Source organism: Epinephelus fuscoguttatus, linkage group LG3 (assembly GCF_011397635.1).
Source record: "Epinephelus fuscoguttatus linkage group LG3, E.fuscoguttatus.final_Chr_v1".
NCBI classification, from domain to species: domain Eukaryota; kingdom Metazoa; phylum Chordata; class Actinopteri; order Perciformes; family Serranidae; genus Epinephelus; species Epinephelus fuscoguttatus.
Window position 1 is genome coordinate 11,187,204 of NC_064754.1, and position 21,894 is coordinate 11,209,097.

General features: G+C 41.3%; 1 long non-coding RNA gene across 1 annotated transcript in view; it reads right to left on the minus strand.

Moving 5' to 3' along the window:
- Positions 1 to 12,398: 12,398 nt before the first annotated feature.
- Positions 12,399 to 21,894, minus strand: part of LOC125886524 (uncharacterized) — a 60,582-nt gene continuing 51,086 nt past the window's right edge. Inside the window, exon 3 of the long non-coding RNA XR_007449036.1 lies at positions 12,399 to 12,474. This is a non-coding gene — a long non-coding RNA (uncharacterized LOC125886524). The remainder of the gene's footprint in view (positions 12,475 to 21,894) is intronic.

Below are 21,894 nucleotides of genomic sequence, written 5' to 3' on the forward strand. Positions count from 1 at the left end.
CCAAAAGTCTTTTCTGTAAAGTTATTGGCCCATCGCTTATCTGGGTTCACAAAGGCACCACTCCAGCCGCAATACTATCAGCAGAGTGAACTAATTAAGGGTGAAATCAAAGCTTTTTCACTCAATGTGTGTGTGTGTGTGTGTGTGTGTGTGTGGGTGTGTGTGGTCAGTGAGTCATGACAAATTGGTACTGCCCCTACTGAGGTGATTCCTTTTTTTTCTCTTTTCCAAACACCAGCTACAGTATTTATATGGATTCAGTACATTTCTTTAGGGAATAAACATCTTACTGTATCAAATGCATTACCAATACAGATACACTCGGGGAAGAACATGTTCTCTAAGCATGCATGGTTAAAAAGGAGAGTGTGTTTGAATTAGCTCGATCAATATTGCAGCCATCGTCATGCTGGCAGACTTCCAGGCTCATTGTTTGAGGAACACTGACTGGGATGCGTTTCTGACTGGGATGCGTTTCTGCCTGAAACCAAGAATCAATGAGCTCTGTTACACCGGGGTATTACACAGCCAATTACACATACACATAATCTACAGTATACTGTTGCTCTTTTGTGTGCACAGGCTGATGCAGAGAGATGGCATTCAATTGAAGCCCTTGTGTCAGCAAAAAGCCTAATTGCTAGAATACACGTTGGCATTGTACATTTCTGCAAGCCAGGGATATGTTATATTTGCACATTAAGATGTAGCAGGTAATTAAACTTTACGTTTCTTTATGTGACAATAATGCTGTGGTTATTGCGTGGTTAGGCTGATGGTTAGGAAGGGATAATGACTGACATGCTTTTGGTGTCACAATCCTGGCAGTGTCTCTGTAAAAAACAACCTCTTTATGTGGCATTATCCCCACTGGAAAAACAGCCACGGGTCACAATAAAAACACCTAAAACGCTGCTGGAAACACAGAAATGTCTCGCTACATCCCAACGCTTTTGGTTATTTGTTGGTCTCAAACAGCGGTCTGCAGTGGTCTGTAGCTTGGGAGGCGTCTCACCTAGGTTACACACCATCCACTATCCCCTCCACTCCCTGATGACAAAGTCAGGTCATATACTACATTACTTATGACATGTACAAATTTAACGTATCCAGGGTTTACAGGAAGGAACAATGCCAACAATTTCCTCTGGTGACTGGGCTGCTCAGGCACAGTTTACACCGGTCAACATCACTGTAGATGTAGTGTGTGGCAGCGGGGTTCTGGCTTCCTCCTACAGTCCAAAGACATGCAGGTTAGGTTAACTGGTGACTCTAAATTGCCAATAGGTGTGAATGTGAGCATGAATAGTTGTCTGTCTTTATGAATGAATGAATGAATTAATGAAATTTTTATTTTCGTGTCCTGCCACCTTGTGGCCCATCCCATATGGGATTATAAGACACATCTCCTAGAAGACAAAAAAAAGGAAATTGACAGTCCTTCCTGTCTCTAATACAACATAACTTATACTACATACCACACATAGATACACACACTGAATGTACATACTGGAACAAATAAGGTCTTTCCCTATTACATATACAGGGCCCTCCTCCTCAATGACCAGGCCTTTTCAAGAAATGAAGCAAATGAAAAAATATCATAATGAAAAAGATGTTTCAATTTCTCCGAGTTATCCAACCACACAAACTTGTTTTTTGGATCTACCTTATTAAAAAGTCTCTGCCTAATAAAATCATACAATGGACAATAAAAGACAAAGTGCATTTCATTTGCAATTTCATTGAGATCACACAGACTACATATTCTATCCTTCAGCAGTGCCTATATATCTACCTGTCTCGGTATGAAGACCAAGTATCCCAGCTCTAATTTGAGCACACAGTGACCGTTTCTTTCTTGACAGATTATACAATACATAATTTTCTGGACCATAAACATGCTTTATCTCACAGTAAGTACGAAGCTTCGGTTTACACCATATATCTAGTGCCCATCTGTCCTTTACTTGCTGAAAAGTAATATCTTTAACAAAACTGATATCTACTTTTTCTTTGTCATAGTAATGGTCTTCATACCCAGTTCTAACAAGGATGTCATACATATCACTCGCCCATGCGCCCTTAATCATGATATCCCACTCAAAAATCTTTCTTATAATTCTGTTGGAATTCAGCCCTAATATTCTATTCCAAAGACGTGCCATACGCACACTCCACCGTACTTCACTGGGTTCCCACCCCGTATCTCCCATAATAGCCAGGGTTGGTGCAAACTTATGTACACCCAAAAAGTACCGCATGGCTCTATTATGCACAGCCTAACTTTTGGGGTATTGCAAGTTAGAACCCCACACTCCTGCCACATAATCTAAAACCGGACATACACCTTTGGTTTAATTTGGAGTAAGTGGAGAAACCAATATCCCTCAGGGTCTTTGTTTTCCCTATAACTCCCCCTAGTGCCCGGTTTGCTGACTCAGCCAATAGACATGTTCCTTTTGAAAAACACATGTATTCATCCAAGTAAAAGCCCAAATACTTATAATATTTTGTGTAATTCAATTTTACTTGCCCGAATTGTAATTGAAAGTCACAAATGTGTGTGGCTGGGGTTCTAAAGTGCATAATTTCAGTTTTCTTATCATTTATTGAAAGTCTCCGTTTTTTTACACCAATTATTTGCACATGTCAGCATTCTTTGTAAATCCACTTCTGTTTCTGCCATCAAAACAATATCATCAGTGTACAACAATCTCATCAGTGTACAACAGTATGCTGACATGTTCATTTCCACATTTGACTCCACAATTTAACTGTTTAATTTGTCTGGCTAAATCATTGATATATATGGCAAACAAAGTGGGGGACAACGCGTCTCCCTGCTTAACCCCTGATGGTGTGGGAAACCAGTCGGTAAGGTTATCATTTACTTTCACACAGGCTTGGGGTGCACTATAAAGAGAGCGAATTGCCTGATAGAATTTTCCATCTACACCGGTTTTGATCAGTCTGTACGCTAAAAGGTCTCTATTGACAAAATCAAAAGCTTTTTGAAAGTCTATGTAACATGTTGATTTATTTTCCTTCAGTCTGTTTCTTACTATAGCACATACTGTATAAGTATGGCCAATACATGCCCTGGCCTTACGAAAGCCATTCTGCTCCTCTACTAGTAATTGCTCAGATTCCAAAAATTCCATCAATCTCTCATTAAGTAACGATGAATACAGTTTATAAACTGTGCTCATCAAACTAATTCCCCCATAATTTAGGGGATCATTTTTCTGTGATTCTTTGATTTTTTTCTATGTGTCAGCCCTGCCATAGTCTGGCACCCTGTCCAGGGTGTACCCCGCCTCTCGCCCAATGTCAGCTGGGATATTTTCCTTTATAAACAACAGTACCTGGTGTTTTCAGACAGCCACACACACTCTAGTCCTGACGTTTCGTAACAGTGGCTCCACTGGCTTCTGTAACTCAATGGATTCTCCCATTGAGGTTTGTGCTACTTCTAAATTACCCTCTGTGATTTAAACAAAAATACATGTTTCCTCTGTTAGCAGTACAAAAACAAAACTGTTTCCATTAAGTTTCGTCGGTGCAGCAGTGCACTATATTATAACTGCTCTCCTATATTCATGTTATCCACCCATGCTTGCCTCTGGTGATATTATTCCTAATTTTTTGCTGTATTCTCTGCAGTCAAACAATGCCGAAGCTGAAGGTTTTTACCTCCCAATAGTCTTTGTTAAAAGTTGCTTTTTAATATATTTTTTAAAGCACCACCCCTGCCTGGACAAGTGACGTGAACTGCATGGAACAATATTAAGCAAGGTCATGTTGTGGTGACCAGTTTCAAAAATTTCACAATTATAAATGTTGATGTGATTTTGGGCAAGGTTTTCTTTCTTCTGTGAGAGAAAATTAAAGTTATTGTTTCACTTCAGCTACGACAGAGAGTTAAACAACTGAGAGGAAAGGCCTTCAAACTTGCAAACAATTGTGGATGACAGATGCTGGTCAGAATCAAATGAAGCTGTGCTCTTGCTGTTTATTTTGAGTATTCATGTTTGTCTCCAAAGTGTCTGCTTTGAATTATTTATGGAAGACACAAAGGATTTTTTTTCCTTTTGTTTGTTTTGAAAAGTAGTTTAAAAGTTTCTTTTGTTTCTTAAGGGAAAGAAAATGTCAAATCCTATTAGGACTCATTAGGATCAAAGTCGGAAATCACAATTCAGCTTATATGTACTGCAGCTATAAAAATGGTCTGCATGAGTTTGGCTCAAGGCAAACAAACCCTAAAACAAATTTAATACAAAACATAACCTGTTCACCTAACAGCTCTGCTCAGTCCCACTTCCGAGGGTGAATGTGAATGAGAGGACGTCTACAGAAAGACCAGACATGAATATTGATATTTGTCTTAAAGCTCTCTATTCACGTTCAATATTATTGAACAGATAGCACCAAAAAAAAAGATTTTACTGTCAATTCTTATCTGAGCTGTAACCTCCTCAAAACAAGTCAAGAAAATCAATACTGACTGGCTTATTACAATGAGCTCTGAGGGGGCATATTAAAGGATGCTTACTTTTAAAAATGTAAAATTTTGATTGAGTTTTTCTTCAAAAATTCTGTCTGTTTACAGTAATCACCAATCGAACGTCAGAAAAAGAGGTGAAAATAAAAAAAAAGTCCTTTCCAAAGCATTTCAGTCTGAGGCATTACTTTCACCCAATCATTTCTGAAGCCTGTAAAACTTCTCAAATTTATCATTCTTATTTTTTGGGGGGAGAAAGAGTAGATTTTACTTCTTAATGATGAGAGTGCAGCTGACACCTCCCTGCACTGACACAGACACATTACCTCTGTAGCTCTGTCTGTCTGTCTGTCTTCTTCTTTCTCTCTCTCTCTAGCTCACAAACACACACACACACACACACACACACACACACACCTTTCACAGGAGGGTGACACACCAGCTTCTGTCTTGAGGAGGAGACAGTATGCTTCAGAAAGGTCAGAGGTCAGTGTGGAGGAAGAAGAGGAGACTTAGAATGATTTAACAAAGCTCACTCTCTGAATGATAAACAGAGCCCATGACTTGACAGAGTGGGAAGTCGAAAGTAAAAAACATCTGACAATTCACAGAAGGTTTATGAGTAGTAGGATGTTCTGCAGACTCAGGGCCAGATTTATTAAGCCCCTTGTACGTGTGCTCTCTGCCTACAGACAGGCACGTTATCTACTTTGCTTTGTCATCTGAGGCTCAGTTTAGGAGTACTCAGTGAAAAACATATAATATCAAATAATCCCGGCATGTTTAAGCATCTCTATGTTTTGATTTTGTTTTCGAGCTTTCTGAAAGGCAAACCATTACACTGAACGAGTTCAAGCCCCCATTTACTTGCAGCAAGTCCTGAGGACAGTCTCAGGCTGGAGAATTACAGCAGCTGCTGCTTCAACAAATCACACACGACTTTCAGGCAGAACCTAAGACTGTGTGCACAAAAAGAATAAGAGCTTTGGCACAAATGTTCTTTCATGTACTGAATATAAATCCGAATTTAAGTTTGAAATAATTTACATTTACATTTCTGTAAACCACAGATACTGTTACATTTGTGCAGTATTGTGTAGCTGGTACACTGAAACTTCATGTTTCCACAACGCTGTGGTTAACATGTGGTTAGGTTTAGGCATAAAAGCCACTTAGTTCTGGTTTGGAAAAGATCAGATTTTGGCTTAAAATACCCACTTTTGGTGACACAAATCCCACTGAGATGCAGCCATGTCTTGGTAAGAAACAGCCACTTTTCATGGCATTGTCCCTGGTGGAAACACAGAAGTCTATCGAAAAATATATATTTTTCCTGGCACTATCCTGGCAGGAAACATATGATATCGTGGTCAAAAACAACCGTTTTTCATTGCACTATCCTCAGTGGAAACAAAGAACTGTCTCATGAAAAAACAGTTGCTTTTCCTGGCACTATCCCCGGTGGAAACGCAGTGATGAGTTAGTGAAAAACAAATGGTTTTGTTGTCTGTTGGTCTTGAACAGTGGACTGCAGCTTAGCCGGCCACTTGCCTAGGTGGCATGCCCTCCACCATCCCCTCCACCTCCTGATGACAGCTCGTATACTATGTCACTTTATAAACGTTGATAGGATGTGTATGAAAAGTACAAATATAACGAAGCTTTAGGGGCTGTACATATGCCGTGTTTTTTGTGCCCTCAAGTTCATTGATTTCAATATAGATGCATTGCAGGTGAGCTCAAACGCCAAAACGATGCCTTTGCAGCACATGCGTTCCTGAGTACCTATTTTTCAGGGCATGACGGCTGCACTCTGACATAAACTCAACTTTTGGAATGCAGCAGCATGCACTGCATGCCATGTGACGAGGACTAACCAATCACAGCCAACAGATATCTTTCTGTTCTTCTGTAAATATCAGTCTGTGGTAACTATTGAAAAGTTGATCATTTTAGTGCAGGGCTGCCAGAGCTTTATTATCTGTGCCATGGACAATAGGCCTACACATAAATAACACTTGGAAGAAGATCAGCTCTGCACTCAGGATTTCAGGTAAATAGGCTATGATATGGGGCTTGTTGAGGCTGCTTAGCAACCTCAGACGCAACCTGCTGCCGCGTCCTTGAAAGCTGGCACACAGTAAGCACAACAGTAGCACCCAGCGCCTGAACTCGCGCATTCTAGACAGTTAAAGACGCGGCATGTGTACGGCCCCTAACCCTACAATAACTATCCTTATTAAAGTTATATTATTACTATTAAACTACAGTACCAAAAGTGGAGCCTTCCATTACAAATGGAATATTGCATGGAAATAAATGAAGGCAGTTATTGCACAGGATCGAGGCTAAGTGCTAGGTTGATAAGCCGATACTTTTACACTTGTAGACCTATTCATTATCACACACAGGGATACACACACATATGCTTACACACAGACTTAGACAGAGGCTGTTTGTAGCAGTCATGTCGGCTACAGTAATCAATTGTCTGTAATTGAAGGAGTGTAGGCTGGATTGATGCGATTTGGTAGAGAGGACAGCGGAAAGCATTAATGAGTCAGAGAACAACATCGATCCTCTGCTTAAGGCTCATGCACATGGCATTGCAGAGCTGTGGACATATACCTGTACATCCTCATTACACAACTCTCTGTTGTTCCAAAAAAAAAAACTTGAAATCACATATTCTTGATTTGCTTTGCTCTATCAAATTCCACTGTTGGTATCACATTAGCAAGTGTAACTACAGCCTGCTGACAACCTCTGGTTTGTCAAGATGGATGTCCTACAGTAAAAACACCCAAGAGGCATCTCATAATGTCATTATTGCAGGAAGGTGAAGTGCTGTACTCACAAATACAGTTAAGAAATCCCTGAGTCCAGCAGTGTGATGAGGCGCTGAGTGTATATTCTGCACTGAGCACTGCCTGTTTGCTTTTTTTTTTTCCTCAGCGCTGACAGTTAAAAAATGCTCAACTTTGGGTAAAAGGCTGTGCTCGCCACTGTCACTTTTTACTCAGCCATTCAATCACAGTGGAGGAGGGGCAGGACAAATACAACGAAGACCAGCTGAACAACAACGACAGTGGAGGAGTATGTTAATATACTGTGTATATATTAATTTATGTTTCCTCTCATGAACCAACATAGACCAGCAGCTCCGTCCTCTCTCCCTACGTGCTTCAGCCCTCCCTTCTTCAAGAGCAACGACTCTACCTTGTGCAGACATTTTTACTTCATCAGCTATTCTGTATCATAGCAACCAGACACAACCAAACCAACTGCTGTGCCTCTAGAGTGCTGAAGTGCTCCCAGCTGGGTGTTTCCTGAGGAGCACCTGGTGTTTTCAGCATGGTGGAAACAGGGCCTTAGACTGCTTAGGTAAAATTACCAATCACTGGGTCTAGGGGTAATAACTTTCTACAAAAAATCCAATACAGCATACCAATATTTCTTCCTGAGGTACAGACACAATACTCTCTGCTAATACAAACAAACATGAATAATCCTCCGGCCCTATCACAGGGCTGCTTTATAGCTGCTTGTTAAGTTAACAAGATGTAACATAACATCAAAGAACACCCATTATATCAGAGCTTGGCAATTAGTTTTAGCTACAGGCTCGTTTTTTCAGCACTGTTAATTGGGAGGCCAACACTCGTTTCCAGGTTCAGCAGAGGCATATGGCTATGACTTTCTGTTCCTTCCTCGATTTTTTTCTTTATTAGTGATCCGGAAATAAAACCTTACTAAAACCCTGTGGCCTGAAAATGGGATGCTGTATGTTGAACAAAATTGGGGTTGAATTTTATTCGAAGACTAGAACTTTATATTTTGACACCCAGATGTGTCATTTTTTAATGGAGCATGTAAAGGCTCTAATATTAGACTGATCTTTATTCACATGACAGACATTGAGGTTTGTTGGTAATGTCATTGCAAGGCTAGCGCATTTGTACCTGTACTTGTAAGTTTCACCTACTGCTGCCACAAAGACAATACATGCATATGAATGAAGAGGAGTGGAAAGTGTCCACTAATTTCAAAAGCTGGTGATACGCTGTTAATTTGAGCCCACCTTTGACCTGAATATTTAGTTACATAACTCATTTTAGAGTCAAACTGAATTTCAGATTCATTGGACATGGTTTTCCATGCAGTATACAGGTGGGAGCGAGGAACGATCATGGCCCCGATCAACAACTCCCAACTGACTATTGGACATTCGGATGAGTTTCTGACATGCCATTAATTTTGGTCGGCTGTTGTCAGGCTCTTGCGCAACTAAAGCACAGCCTCATGCACATTCCCCAAGGTCGGCGCCTTTTTCTCACTCTATCAATTAAACAATGTATACCCAGCTATTATGTTGGTGCTGCTAACTTGTTATCTTGTGCTTCTGTGTGTGTGTGTGTGTGTGTGTGTGTGTGTGTGTGTGTGTGTGTGAGAAAGAGAAAGAGAGGGAGACCAGATAAACAAGAGGGGAAAATCAAAAATTGGACTGTTCTGCTTTTGCAAAATTGACTTTTAAGCTCTTTCTGGGACCTCTGTCTCTACATTATTATGAACAGCAGTGCTGTAACATTACAAACATACCAAACATACACTAGCGAACAAAGTTGTCCCTGGCCTGCACCAAAAAGGGTCCACAGGGGACGATGGGCCATTCCAGTATCAATTTTACACGTACAGTGCGAGTACTCAGGTTGTGGCTTGGCGATCGCACCGAACAGTGAGCACACAAATTGGGAGCATTGCCTTCTCGTTGCGGGTAATTTACTCACACAGTGGGAGATGGACTTGAAAAACAGCATTTCTAAAATGTGCTCAAAATGTAAAGTGTGGACGCAGCTTCAGACACAGTCCAGGGACGGAGTTACCCGCAAAGCAGCCAGAGATTAAAAATCTTAACAATCACAGATCTTTCCAACTGCTATCTAGAGATTGACAGAGGAGTGTCTGAGTATGTGAGTGAAAAACAGAATGAAGGAATGCCTATCACTAGCTGCACTGACTAACATACTTAAACACACAAAGGTCAGATATATGTTTTATTCATTATGTTTTCATTACTGGAGAAAAAGTTTTAAGTAGGAGGACTAATAAATGAGCTTTAAGCTGTGGGAGACCTAGTCTAACCTCTGGGAACCTCTAGCCTATTTTTAGTGCTATAATGTATCTGAAACCTTCATAAAATACCAAACAGCTGGATCCACTGCTTATTGCTCCTCTTTTTGAAGTGAAGACAGAGAACCAATCAAAATGCTGCCTTTGAAACCACATTTTGCATAAAGCAGTGAAAGCAATGTTCTATCATAACCAGACGGTCACACTGATGAACAAACAAATAATACCCTGCTACACAAGAGCCACAGACTTTAAACATCAACTCACATTAGCCTTTTTGCATTAGTCTCCTTCTTATCACACTCATAAACATGAACACATTTTAACCTGCACCTTAGCTTGTTAAGTGACCAAACAACCATTCACTGGGGAAAAAAAGAAACTGCTAATGTCATTTTGCAGGCTAGAATGCTAATTAGATGCTCAGCTGCAGCACATTAAACAGCAAGTATTCGTGTAGATGCTGGGGTGGTCTTTACTCTTCAATACCACTGCTAACAACAAACGATCTGCCCATGGCTAGTAAGCTGTTGCACTTACAAGTTAGTTTATTTTATCTCTTCTCCCACTGTCAGTGCTCAGCCTGCCAGCTGCTGTCCATCAAACACTGTCAAGCTTCTCCAGAAATTGAGAAGAATAGAGATATTTCTCCAAATAACTTTTTCATTCCTTTAAGTGAAAAGGAAAAAATAAATCTACTGACAATGCATATAAAAACATTATTCTTGATTGCAAAAAAGGATGGTAAAATGTGATTTCAGATGTTGTTTCAGTACAGAACACCAGCAAACAGCCACAAAAGAAAAGAAAACATAACAGCACACAAAAACCATACTAGCAAGAGCATTCAGTCTTTATGCAGCAGAAAGCAAAGGCTTCTGTCTTTTGTATCATCATGTTGTATGCTTGTATTGATGTCATTACATCACAGTACGTGTAGCACAAAACTGCATGGTGGCACCAGAGAAATGAGTATAGTACAGTCTAACACCAGGACAGTTAAACTTCAAGGATATCAATCTGTCTGTTTAGTGAATCAGTTTCAGCTGCTTTGGTGCAAATGAAAGTGACATCAGGTGCAATGGAGAGGCAAAAGCAAGACACCTCCAAAAAGGGAATGGTTTTACATGTGGTGTCCACAGGCAGTTGCTCTCTCCTTCTCCTTCCTGACTGATTCTTCTCTAGTTTTGTGTCTGCTAGTGTCCTTGTCACTACTGGCAGCATGAGGTGGTACCTGCACCCCAGCTGGTTGCGCAGGTAGTCCAGCTCCTCAAGGATGGCACATCCATATGTGCAGTCACAAGAAGGTTTGCTGTGTCTCCCAGCACAGTCTCAAGAGCATGGAGGAGATACCAGGAGAGCGTCTGTTACACGAGGAGAGCTGGACAGGGCCGTAGAAGGGCATCGACCTAGCAGCAGGACCAGTATCTGCTCCTTTGTGTGAGGAGGAACCAGAGAAGCACTGCCAGAGCCCTGCAAAATGAACTTCAGCAGGCTACTGGTGTTTCTGACAAACTGTCAGAAACAGACTCCATGAGGGCCTGACGTCCTCTAGTGGGACCTGTGCTCACAGCCAAGCACTGTGCAGCTCGAGAGGCATTCGCCAGAGAACACCAGAATTAGCAGGGATGCCAGTGGCACCCCCTTCTCATCACAGTTGAGAGCAGGATCACACTGAGCACATGTAACAGGCGTGAAAAAGTCTAAAGACGCCATGGTGAATATCATGCTGCCTGTAACATCACCCAGCATGACCAGTTTGGCGGTGGGTCATTAATGGTCTGGTAAGGCATATCCTTGGAGGGTCACAGAGACCTTCACGTCATAACCAATGGCACCCTGGCTGCTGTTACATACCGGTATAAAATCCTCAGAGCCATTGTCAGACCTTGTGCTGGTGCAGTGGGCCCTGGGCTCCTCCAGGTGCAGGACAATGCTGGACCTCATGCGGCCAGAGTGTATAGGCAGTTCCTGGATGACGCCGCCAAGTACCACCACAGATTGTTCAGGAGCTCACTGATGCCCTGATTTTAGGTCTGGCAGGAGATCCCCCAGGACACCATCCGCCCACTCATCAGGAGCATGCCCAGACGTTGCTGGGAGTGCATACAGGCATGCGGGGGCCGTACATGCTACTGAGTCACATTATGAGTTGCCGTGATAAAATTCACACAAGTTGGATCAGCTCTTTTTCGGTGTAATTTTGAATTCAGCCTTCAGTGGGCTGACGATTTTGGTTTCCATTTATTGTGCCCAACAAATTATACAATGTGCATCAGTAATGATTTTCAACTTGAATAATTTGTTCATCAGAATCTGATGTGTGATTTAAGTGTTCCCTCATTTTTTGAAGCAGTTTATTAAAATGCCTTTGCACTCTGCTCACAAATAAAAGCATATCTCTAAAATTAAACAGTGTACACAGTTCAGTTTTAGAAATATTTTGTTCATGTTTCATCATTTAAAAATGTTTTGGATTAATATGTTTTTGTGTTTTCATTTTGTAAAATGTAATGAAAAACAGCATTTTTTGAAGAGAAGACGTTTTTTTCATTTATAATGCATTTCAATACCTTTTTCAATTATAATGGTTTATTGACTTACATAACCTTTTAACTTAGGTTATACAGATTTTAGGGATATGAAGCATTTGAAGAAACCAATGCAGGCACTGGCAGATCAATTATATCGCAGAGTTCAAATCTCAGCTATTACTTTCTTTGCCTGTAGGAGATGACATCAATATGTGTGCATCTAAACTGTTGCTTCTATTAATTTTCTTACCTTTAGGTGGCACAACATGTGTAGATCTCATCTGATGATGACAGAACAACTCTCGCCTGCGGGAAAAAGATACAAGTCAGTAAGTGAGATACACGCCAGTGCCAAGATGTGTTTTGCATTAACCAAGAAAATAAAAAACACAACATGTTGACATAGCTTCTAAAATAAGCATGTTCAAAGTTACCCCCTGCTGCGTGAATGTATTGAGCTACACCAGCTTGTGAATGTGAGGCTTATACATGAGCACAAAGTATTTTCCACTCAAAGGGTTCTGCGGAGCACTGAAATGATGTAACATCATTTCCCTAAGCCCTGCACATTGCAAAAAGTGCTAAGCATGCACACACAAGCCAGCCACTGAACTAATCACACATTATCACACCATCAAATGTGCAACTCATCAGAGCTGGACGTTGCAGTGTGAGTGTTGCAGTGGTGCTGTCCATCGTACTGAGGAACAGTGCAGCTTATGACTATTTCATGCTTCATTCAGAAATGAACGGAGCAGACTGGGTGCCACATGGCACATGAAATTTGAAACTACTCAGTTTAGAAATTGCTGAACAAACTACTCACTGGATAAAGTGTTGTTTTGTGTGTGTGTGTGTGTGTGTGTGTGTGTGTGTGTGTGTGTGTGTGTGTGTGTGTGTGTGTTGGATATACCCTGGGCTTTTAAAGCACATCCACCGAATAAATTGATTAACGCCTTATCTTATAGCCTTGCAAGTTGGAATTCAGATTAAGTTGGTATTAAGGAGACTATGTTGAGAGCATGGTGTTTCTGCCTAACTGAATGTATGTGTAGGTGTGCACAGCATGTGTGTATGAATAAGAATAGCGCTTATATCTGTATGTAAAAGTGTCTGCAGGGTTTGGCCATATAGAGGCTGAGCAAGACAGAAAGCGGACTCCAGTCTATCTGCTCTGATGAAACAGTAACCAGAGGCTCTTGCTCTTTATCTCTCAATCGCTCTCTTCATGGAAACAAATCTATTATATTACATTTTCTCTGTCTGTCTGTCTGTCTGTCTGTCTGTCTCTCTCTCTCTCTCTCTCTCTCTCGCTCTCTCTCTCACTCACACACACACACACACACACACACACACGATGTAATATAATTTCTGACTGCCTTATTTCCCCTCTACACGCAGACTGCCATTAACCCAGGAGAAATGGAGGTTCCCTTACGTGTGTGCCAGCATGTTGTTTGCACGTGTGTGTGAGTGTGTGTGTGTGTGTGTGTGTGTGTGTGTGTGTGTAAATCCCTGACATTTTCTCTCTCAGACAGCTCCTCGGCATGCTATCAATATATATCAATAGCACTCTTATGTTGATAAAATAAGTGTGTGAGATTATGCATGAATAATTGTTGCTATCTTCCACAGCTGTGTCCAAAATCTCACCCTTTATATCATATAAAGTGACCTACATTAACCCTTCACTCAACCTGCAAGCTGTCAATCAAACACAGACACTAAAGCACCCCTTCAGAGAGTGAGATAAAAAAGGAAAACTTTTTGAAATACTTGTGTCCCCCTTCAAAACTCTGTGTTTAATAAACTGGCTTTTGAATAGATTTTGTGTGTGTGTGTGTGTGTGTGTGTGTGTGTGTGTGTGTGTGTGTGTGTGTGTGTGTGTGTGTGTCTTTGGTTGTTTGTTTACTCTATGCTGTCATTAATGCTGTCTGTTCTCAAATTTTTATTCGTCTCTTTTATTTGTTTCCGTTTTAAGCCTCTTTGAATTACTCCAGTCTTGCAATTGCACTTTGTATTTTGTTTTTTGTGCCTGTAAAGCACTTTGTAAACTTGTTTTTGAAAAGTTCTATACAAGTAAAAGTTTATTATAAATTATTTATTATTTTAAAGTTATGTTTTTTAGGGCAAAAACCTAGAGATGTTAGGATATGGATATCAGTATCAGAAATGCTTCCAGCACTGCCTAAAATGCTGGATCAGGTTTCATTGAGTATGTGAGTCTATGCGCTGATCCAATACCATTTCATTTGTTAATAAACTTTTAAGTAAAAGTTTAAAAAAAAAACAAAAAAAAAACAGTAGCCTATACAACAAGGTGTGTTGTGCAGGCACTAACCACTGCTGTTACAGCAGTGAAGAATGGATGTCTGGTAAATAATGTAACATTAGCTGTTAACAAAATGTCAGCAATTTGGCAGTACTTTACAACGGAAAGTCCCACCAGGAAAAAGACAACATGTACCGTGTGCGAGGCTTTAGTTTCTAGAGGTGGCACGAGTGTTGCCAATTTAAATGCCACCATCATGTTTTACAGAGGATTTAACCTGAGCATGCAACAATGATAGCAATTATTTCACATCGATACAGGATCAAAAAAAGATGGCATTTCAGTTGACTCTAAGTTGAAGAACCACTTTGTTTAATGTGTTTTCATTATGAAGTAAATGTTGATTGTACAATGTAATGTCTGTAGAATAATAGTGCCATTGACATTTAGATTGGCTCCCTATAAGCCGTGCTTTCACTATGCACTATTGTCTGCCATCGTGTATGATCTCCTGGGAAACTGATGGCTCGATTTACAGCACAAAAGAATTGTGTCAACCATTGCACAACCAAGAAAGAAAGAGGATAATGCTTTTGCTTTCCCCGCTAGCTACCCAGTTACCAAAGAGTATTAATGTATGTTCTTCTTGTTACTATGCTTGGTAGCAGAAATGGTGGACAATGACACAACCAAAGTAATGGTGAAAACTCTACCCAGATGGTAGTTTCAGCATTCTGGTTGTCTTTACAACAGCAGTCCCAACAGTAACACAACTTGGAAATGCAAGAAGGGTGAAAGTTGTCTGTTTTCTCTTTAAGGTTAAAAAAAAAGAAGAAGATGTCTCAGTCTTTCATTGTCAGTCCCTGTGGGTTTCAGTTGCCCATCCAATCTCACATCCCACAGATCTCTTCCCATTTGCCCAAAATGGAACTTTCTGCCTCCAGTAACCAGCAAAAATGGCAACAACATGCAAATCTCAGCTTCAAAACACCGTTAGAAAGCTGTGTGTTATGTTTTTCAGTCATTCCTTTCAACCATAGTTAGTAGATAATACATTATTGTGTGCATAAGAAACCTCATATTCTTGTATAACTATGGAAAAGGGGCTTTTTAGCATGCATATCATCTGTCTGTTAAAATACGCGAGCTGTCATTCTGTCCTGTGCTGTCAGCAGATAAAAGACAAGTCTGACAAGTGTTGCTTTTCTCTCCCTTGTTCTTGTCTCATGTCAACTCAATATCTTTATGTTCAAAAGCAGGGGCTGCACATTCAGTTGCCAAAGTCTGGATTTACAGTGTATTTAAATGGAAGTTTCCATCTGGTGTACAATATGACAGATACTAAGAAAGACATCAGCAGCGCGTAGACTCTCTCCCATACATATAATTAGTGTATATGTACTGTAAACGCAGAACAAAGAACTTAAAACGAGACAGGTGATCCACTGCACATACACACTCACACGAGTGGGAGGTTTCCTTTCTGCCTGTGTGGTCTGGCAGAGTTTGCCCTGACAGCCACTGCCAGTCAGTCTCTCTTAGCTCTTTATTGGGTTAGAGCTATCACAGAGGACCAGGTGGCCAACGAGCTGCAGGCAGTCCATTTCTGGGAAGGACACACACACACGCACGCACGCACGCACGCACGCACGCACGCACGCACGCACGCACGCACGCACACAAATCCAAATGCATGCCCACATCCACACAAATAACACAAATAAAAACTGTTTGCATACATTCACGCACACAAACTCAGTCACTGACTCTAGTGCACTTTTGAATAGTCGGCAATTTGTGGTCAGATCTTGCTCCAGTCGCCGTCTGTGCACATCACAATATATCAGAGACACAGAGAGGGATAAAAACGAGAAAGGACCCGCATCAATTTAGCTGAATGATGACAGCCCTGTCGAATGATTTGATTCTCCCTTCTCCCATACAGCTTCGCTTGATTAAACTAATATGTCACCAAGGCAATCTTTCTTCCCTTGTAATCAGAAGCACACTCTCTCATGTCTCTGTTTGTCTCACTCTGGTGTTATTTTGGCTATTTTTCTCCATCTGTCTCGATGTCTTCTTCCAATTTTTATGTCCTGCTCCCTTATGCCTTTCTTCACCTCTTTATCATGGTGGCTTGTGCTTGTCTCCTCTCTTCTGCTCTCCCTGTGTGCTTCTCTCTCTTAGTGTATTTAACAACCAACAGTTCTAACCAATGTAATTGAGTTCGTTTACTGTGTTATTCTAGGACACACACTCTATAATTCTATCTCTATATTTTCCTGCTATTTTAAAAAGATTCATCTTTCATCTGGGAGACACCTTTTAAACAGTGACTAGGTTTACACACACACACTAAAGCCCCTTTCCCACAGGACAAAAACCCTGTTAACATCTGGCTTTTGTATTTAATGGGAAAGGTTACAACTGGCAGTCACTGCTGGGACAAATTAATCTGCAGTTGTCATAGGTGTTTATCGGCTCCAGCTCCAAGTGGCTCTGATCAACAGATATGGAAATATGACATCCAGGTGAACATGTTAGTTTTAGCTTTTTTTTTTTTTTTAACGGGTATTCCCATATTTGAAAAACCTGCATATATTAGAATTTTGGTGGAAAAACGGTATAATTCTCCACTGTTATATGACAATACTCTTAATTTAATATGGGTCATGCAAACAACATATTATGTTTGGATTTTCCAAATTGGGCCTTTTTCGAATGAAGCATTTTCCGATTAAGACATGTGGGATGTGGTGGTATTATCCTGGTTTTAGAAGCATTCTTTGGACATGAATACAGCATATTAGGAATATGCGTCTCCATTGGGGTTTTTACACAGCCTCATGCCTGCTTACAGTCAGCTCTGTGCGTTGTACACACACCAACTAGCCAAGGCTGTTGGGTAGACATGCATGCCCAAAAGAAAAGCACAACTGTAAAGAAGCAAAATAGCACAGCTCCAGCTGTTCAACTTCTCCATATTTTGACATGATAAACAACATGTTACAGCATGTTAAAGGGCCAGTGTGTAAAATGGGTTGAAAACAGTGACATCAGTGGTCAAATTCTAGATTGCAGGGCTCACTCGCTCACCCCTCCCGTCGGGTAAATGACGGTGGCCTCGTGGGGACAAAAAGCCTTGCGCAAGAGTTTTTCAGGAGTAGGTCTATCTAGCAACGAGGTGAATATTTATTTAGAAATCTAAGCCATGTTACGATATTGTAATGAATCCCTCACGAGCAGGAGACCAGAGGAGCATTCGGGAAAAAGGCCAGTTTATTTGAGCACTCCAAAAACTCCGGTAACACTCCAGGGGGTAAAAGACTCCGTCCCAAACTCTGACTCTTCTAGCGTAACAGACACACTTCATACACACATACTCATTTACCATACCCCCTCCCCTCTCTGCTCCACCAATCTCCAGCCCGCACACTGACTGACAGCGTAGCCTGTAAACAGAGCTCAGCTGTTTATTTAGCCTAGCAATATCTCTGGACTATAGTAGCTGCAATGGACGACTTTGAACACAATTTTGAAGAGTTTCTTGAAGCGGACACAGACCCAGAGCTATACCTGTTTGAGCCGGAGCATACAGATGAGGAACTCCATGTGTTTGATGCTGAGCGGGCGAGAAGAGAGGCTGAATGCACAGAATGGGATTCGGTGTTACTGCTGCCATCGTTGGGGAGATATATCATCAGGAGGAAAAGCGCTGCAGAGAGTGCATCACAAGGAGTGAAGTTGTGTCTTCTTTTCCTCGCAGATGACGGTTCGGGTTCATTCTCTCCTGTTGCGTGGTAAGTGTGGTCCATTCGCAAACTTTCTAACTAAAAAAACTTTTCACTACTCTCTATCGACAAACTACTAACACTCTCTGCTGTTTCCTCCTCCTTCTTCCTTCCTCCCGCTGTCTTCGTTGGTTTATTTATACACGCGGAACGTATTCTCTGGCTGGCTGGATTGTCCGCTAGGTCTGCCATACATACATGGCGGCACAAGATGGCGACCTCTCTAAAGCAAGGCCCTTGTTATATATATATATATATATATATATATATATATATAAGCATAATTATAAGGCTACAAAAACCAAACGAATTTTATTTTATAGCGATTATACACTTGTATAAACATATTAATGGGTAGAATATTCAGATTCAGATTCAGATTGACAATAAACCATGCCAAATATTACACACTGGCCCTTTAATCGGAGTATGCGCGGCTGCATGTTGACAGGAATATTCGTGGTATATTCATTTTCATTAACCACCTAAACAGCTCAGACATGAATATGTTGTGCGTGTAAACGCAGTCATTGAGATGGAGTGGAGTGGAGCATACATATACATACTGACATGCATGTTTACAGTGCATGCATGTGTATGGTAGAATACTGTACATACACACTCACAGACATACCCATTGTGCGCCTACAGCGTGCTCAGGAATGAAAGCATCCAAGGTCACATCATAATCCATCTTTGAGTCTTTGGTAATTAATTTAGAGGAACTGCGTACGAGGAAAACAATGACTGGAGCACTATAAATTATTCAAAACAAAACAAGGTAGACATGACTGAGGTGTCTTAATGTTTGATGAGTTCTGAATGCACCAGAGACATGTTGTACAATGGAGTGGGGGTATCTTGTTTGTGGTTTAACCTTGCTATAATTCTGTTCCTCAGGGGGAGAACACAAGAGCAAAGGAGTGAGACTGAAAGGTGAAATAAAAATGGAGAAGGAAAAATAAAGGGAAATGGCAGGAGGTATAGAATATATGGGGTTCTATGTTCATTTGTCGATACGGATTTATTGCGGAAACATTATTTGCTTCTGGACACACCAGGTGACCCAGCCAAGGCTGATCAAATCCCTCTTCAACCAATTCACCCCCTTTTCCACTTAATGCCCAACAAGATGAAGGCTTGTCAGGCAGCCATCGGGCAGCAAAGCCCCAGAATCCAACCTCTACTGGAAAGCTCCTTGCTCTCAAGCCAATCATTCCCACATTCAGTAACCAGCTCCTTGTATTTGGCAAGTTACCTTTCAAAGGCTTCATCCACGTGATCCTCCCAAGGGACTGTCAGCACCAGAAGGACAGCTTTGCTCAGTGGATTAAGACAAGAGAACAATTCCTGATCTCAGCATGTTGGAGGAATTTCCATTGTTTCTTCGCAGCAGGTCTTTGATACTCCATGACTCTCGTAAAGGTGGAAGTATTTTTTAAGGGCACGATCCCATCAAAATCAGAGCAGATGGCTTTTAACAATGACCTTCAAGATTTGATCATGCCTCCATCTGTATCATCTCTCCCCAGTGCTGTGGAACAGCTGCAGAGGATGTGCTCTAGGGCTACACTTTTAGTGGACTCTCAGGCCCTACAAATGAAGGTTTAACAAGCAGAAACATACACTGTGTCATTAAAGTGTGGGCTTCTTTTCTGTCATTAGTTTGTACTGACTTAAGTCAGGTGGTATCTACTACACCTGGTTTTCCCATGTGATCTGTATCTAAATATGTCATCCAGAAAATGACTTCTGATCATAGGCATATGCATTTTCACCAGGCAACGCATTGTATCTTGACACAGGGAGTCGGCAGATCTTGATGTAACAGGGACTGGCGGTACATAACGTAGGTGGACTAATGGAAGATGTGGGTGTCTTTGCATAGGAGATGGTTGAAAGCCCTGTGCATCTTCTACAAACACTATAGGGTGCCCCTGGTGTCATTATGATGTGAGGGACGCTGCAAAAGCAGCATATTTCAGTGCTCTGGGATTGAGACCAGGCTGCACCAGGTTAATATCCATTCTCATTATCTTGGCTCCAATATCTGATCTGACATCTTGACTGTGATTGGATGTCAATATGCAGATTAAGTCAGTGAAGCCGGTGAGAAACAAACAAAATGTTGGTCAAGAGAGGCAATGCTGTTGTATATGGGCTCTCAAACATTGTGTTTCCTCCTTGCTTCATGGATGGGTTTCATACTTTCAGAGTGATAGCAGAAAGAAATGACAGGACAAGAGGAAAGAGATTCCAATCCGGATTTCAACTGTGCTTGCTACGATTCAGGGTTGGAGTTTTAACCCCTAAGCCATGGGGTCACCCTGGCATCATACATTGATAAATAACTTTTTAGCTGCACTGTGGCTTTATATCTAAAGGTGGTCTGGCAGTCTGATTGCAATGCACTGTGTGTACCTTCACACAATTTTCTTATCTCCTGCAATTTTTCTTATTCAGATAAGATATCCAAAACATAACATGTTATAACAAGGTGTAAATTGGTCTCCGTGAGACAATTTATGCATCTTGGGAGGATTTGTTAGCAATCTGATTTCAAACAAAGTGTTAATGCATCTAAGAAGCATTGAACACAGATTAAAATTTGACTGCTCTAACCACACCATGAAGTGGTTTTAGACACATTATAAGCAGATATTAAAAATGTGAAAATTCATCTATCTCTCCAAGACAAGTTTGCAAAAGTTACTACTTCAATAGGCAGTCGTTACAGCAAGCCACTTACAGCATCTGTCCCCATGATAATGGAGCTGTGTTTAGGATTCAGGGGGATATCAGGAGAAATGAGATAGAATATTCATAACTATGTTTTATTTAGTGGATAATCACATGAAAATAAAAACTGTTCTGTTGTCGTTAATTAAGAATGAGCTGTTATATCTACCTACAGAGTGGGTCCTTTTTCAGAGTGCACCAAGTTGTTCCTACAGTAGCCGCCGGCCCATTCTCATTCCAAACTCATTGAATACCACCATTTTTTGAGTGATTTCCACGTCAGACAACTGACGCCAAAAGCCACTTTTCACGGCAGTATGGTGCACGGTCGGGAGGCGTCAGTATGAAACACAGCCGGACATAACCTCTCATGTTGTTATGATATGCCACCGATTGGCTGGACAGCACCTGTCAAGGTGGCATGATATGCAGCCAGGTGGCATCAGGATGCAATGTGGCTGGACGTAACCTTTTGCCTTGTTATGATATGCTGCTGGTCGGCCGGACGGCGCAGTTGCTGTGGTATGATACATCAATGGACAGTGTCAGGTCTAAATCCTGCCTGTAACAATGTAATGTTAGGAGCTGCAAAGTCCCTATAGAGCGGGTGGGAGTTGTGGTGCATGGGTCCAGCAAACCCCAGTGTTGACATTCCAGTGTTGGTAGCACATCCTGGAAGGTCAACAGCAGACGCAGAAGAATACCTAGCACATAATATTTAGGCAAAAGGCTGCTGACAAAGTAGAGGACAATGCGTTGGCCCAGAAAGGGCAAACCAAACATTGGCTCAAGATAAGGCCATTGGTGTTATCACATCTGCTGCCATAGTTCTCCTACAATGCTTGGCACACTGGAGAAGTTTCTGTTGGCTGCAATCTGCAACCTCACCACTAGATGCCACTAAATCCAACAAACCCGACCTTC